Below are 3624 nucleotides of genomic sequence, written 5' to 3' on the forward strand. Positions count from 1 at the left end.
ACAGTATCTGAAATGAAGATCACAATGGAAGGAATTAAAAGCAGGAAGAATGAAGCTGAGGATTGAATCAGTGAGTTAGAGGACAAGATAAATGAAGGCACAGAAGCAGAGCAGAAAAAAGAAAAGAGACTCAAAAAGTCTCAGGAAACTCTAAGAGAGCTCTGTGACAACATAAAAAGAAATAATATCTGCATAATAGGGGTTCCTGAAGAAGAAGAGAAAGAACAAGGGATAGAGACTTTGTTCAATCATATTATAGCTGAAAACTTTCTTAAATTAATGCAGGAAAACATCTCACAAGTTCAAGAAGCACAGAGAACTTCATTAAAGAGAAACCCAAAAAATCTACACCAAAACACATCATAATTAAAATACCAAAGCTAAGAGATAAAGAGAAAATATTAAAAGTTGCTAGAGAAAAAAAGGTTATCACCTACAAAGGAGCCCCCATAAGGATGACATCTGACTTCTCAACAAAAACACTTGATGCCAGAAGGGAATGACAAGAAATACTCAAAGTAATGCAGAACAAGAGCCTACAACCAAGACTACTTTATACCGCAAGGCTATCATTTAAAATTGAAGGAGAAATTAAAAGCTTCCCAGACAAAAAAAAAATTCAATGAATTCACTACAAACAAACAAATGCTGCAAGATATGCTAAGGGGCCTGCTGTAAACAGATCAAAGGGGGAAACGAATATAGCAAAAGAGGAATACAACATTAAAGAATAAAATGGCAATAAACAACTACATATCAATAATAACCTTAAATGCAAATGGATCAAATGATCCAATCAAAAGACATAGGGTAACTGATGGATAAGAAAATAGGACCAATACATATGCTGTCCACAAGAGACACACTTAAAAACAAAAGATGCACATAGACTGAAGGTAAAAGGATGGAAGAAATATTTCATGCAAATGAAAATGAAAAAAAAATTAGGGTAGCAATACTTATATCAAACAAAATGGATTTAAAACAAAGACTATAGTAAGGGATAAAGAAGGTCACTACACAATGATAAAGGGAGCATTCCAACTGGAAGATATAACCATTATAAATATCGACACACCTAATATAGGAGCACTTAAATATATAAAGCAAACTTTGATGGATATAAAGGGCGAGATCAACAGCAATACTATAATAGTAGAGGATTTTATTACCCCACTAACATCACTAGATAGAGTCTCAAGAAAGAAAATTAACAAAGAAACAGCAGACTTAAAGGACACACTAAATCAATTGGATTTAATAGATATCTTCAGAACCTTTCACCCTAAAGCAGCACTATATACATTCTTTTCAAGTGCTCATGGTACATTCTCTAGGATAGACCATATGTTAGGGCACAAAAGTGGTCTCAACAAATTTAAGAAGATTGAAATTATATCAAGCATTTTCTCTGATCACAATGGCATGAAACTAGAAATCAACCACAACAGAAAAACAGAAAAATACTCAAACACTTGGAAACTAAATAGCATGTTATTAAATAATGAATGAGTTAACAATGAGATCAAAGAAGAAATAAAGAAAACTCCTAGAAAGGAATGATAATGAGCATATATCAACTGAAAATTTAATTTATGAGGCACAGCAAAAGCAGTCCTGACAGGGAAGTTCATAGCATTATAGGCATACCTTAATAAGCTAGAAAAAGCTCAAATAAACAACTTGACCCTGCATCTAAAAGAACTAGAAAAAGAACAGCAAGTAAAGCACAGAGGTAGTAGAAGGAAGGAAATAAGAAAGATCAGAGTGGAAATAAATGACATAGAGTCTAAAGAAACAATACAGAGGATCAATGAAACTAGGAGCTGGTTCTCTGAAAAGGAAACAAGATCGATGAGCCTTTACCCAGACTCACCAAGAAAAAAAGAGAGAGGACTCAAATAAATAAAATTAGAAATGAGAGTGGAGAAATAAAAATTGACACAACAGAAATGCAAAATATTGTAAGGAAATACTATGAAGAACTATATACCAAAAACTTAGAAAACCTAGATAAAATGGACAAATTCCTTGAAACATATAATCTTCCAAATATTAATCTGGAAGAATCAGAAAACCTAAACAGACTGATTACAACAAATGAGATCGAAACAGTTATCAAAACACTCCCAACAAAGAAAAGTCTTGGAGCTGATGGCTTCACAAGTGAATTCTACCAAATAATCAAAGAAGAACTAACTCCTATTCTCAAGCTATTTCAAAAAATTCAAGAGGAAGAAAGACTTCCAGACTCCTTTTATGAGGCAAGCATAATTCTGATTCCAAAACCAGGCAAAGAAAACACAAAGAAAGAAAATTATAGGCCAATATCCCTGATGAATTTAGATGCTAAAATCCTCAACAAAATATTAGCAAACCAAATCCAGCAATATATTAAAAAAATCATACATCATGATAAAGTGGGATTTATTCTGGGAAGGCAAGGCTGCTACAATATTCACAAATCAATCAATTCACATTAACAAAAGGAAGGAGAAAAACCACATGATAATTTCAATAGATGCAGAAAAAGCATTTGATAAAATCCAGCACCCATTCATTATCAAAACTCTCAGCAAAGTGGAAATACAGGTAACATACCTTGACATAATAAAAGCTATCTATGGCAAACCCACAAACAACATCATACTCAATAGGCAAAAATTAAAAGCAATCCCCTTAAGGTCAGGAACAAGGCAGGGGTTCCCCATTTCTCCACTCTTATTCAACATAGTTCTGGAAGTCCAAGCCACAGCAATCAAACAAGAAGAAAAAGTAAAAGGCATCCTAATTGGAAAAGAAAAAGTAAAACTATTATTAATTGCAGATGATATGCTATTGTATATAGAAAACCCTAAAGTCAGTCAAAAAACTACTGGACCTGATAAATGAATTCAGCAAGGTGGCAGGATATAAAATTAATACTCAGAAATCAGAGGCATTTTTATACACCAACAATGAACTGTCAGAAAGAGAAATTAAGGAAACAATCCCCTTCACTATTTCAACCAAAAAAATAAAGTACCTAGGAGTAAATTTAACCAAGGAAATTAAAGACTTGTATTTTGAAAATTATAAAACATTGATAAAAAAAAAATCAAGGGCCTGACCTGGTGGTGGCGCAGTGGATAGAGCGTCGGACTGGGATGCAGAAGGACCCAGGTTCGAGACCCCATGGTCGCCAGCTTGAGTGTGGGCTCATCTGGTTTGAGTGAGGCTCACCAGCTTTGACCCAAGGTTGCTGGCTCCAGCAAGGGGTTGCTCGGTCTGCTGAAGGCCCGCGGTCAAGGCACATCTGAGAAAGCAATCAATGAACAACTAAGGTGTTGCAATGCACAATGAAAACTAATGATTGATGCTTCTCATCTCTCTCCATTCCTGTCTGTCTGTCCCTGTCTATCCCTCTCTCTGACTCACTCTCTGTCTCTGTAAAAAATAAATAAATAAAAATTAAAAAAAAATCAAGGAAAATACAAACAAGTGGAAGCATATATTATACTCATGGTTAGGATGAATAAACATCATTAAAATGTTTATATTACCCAAAGCAATTTATAAATTCAATGCAATACCAATTCAAATACCAATGATATACTTTAAAGATATAGAAAAATATTCCAAAAA

This window comes from Saccopteryx leptura, chromosome 3 (genome assembly GCF_036850995.1).
Source record: "Saccopteryx leptura isolate mSacLep1 chromosome 3, mSacLep1_pri_phased_curated, whole genome shotgun sequence".
Taxonomy (NCBI): Eukaryota; Metazoa; Chordata; class Mammalia; order Chiroptera; family Emballonuridae; genus Saccopteryx; species Saccopteryx leptura.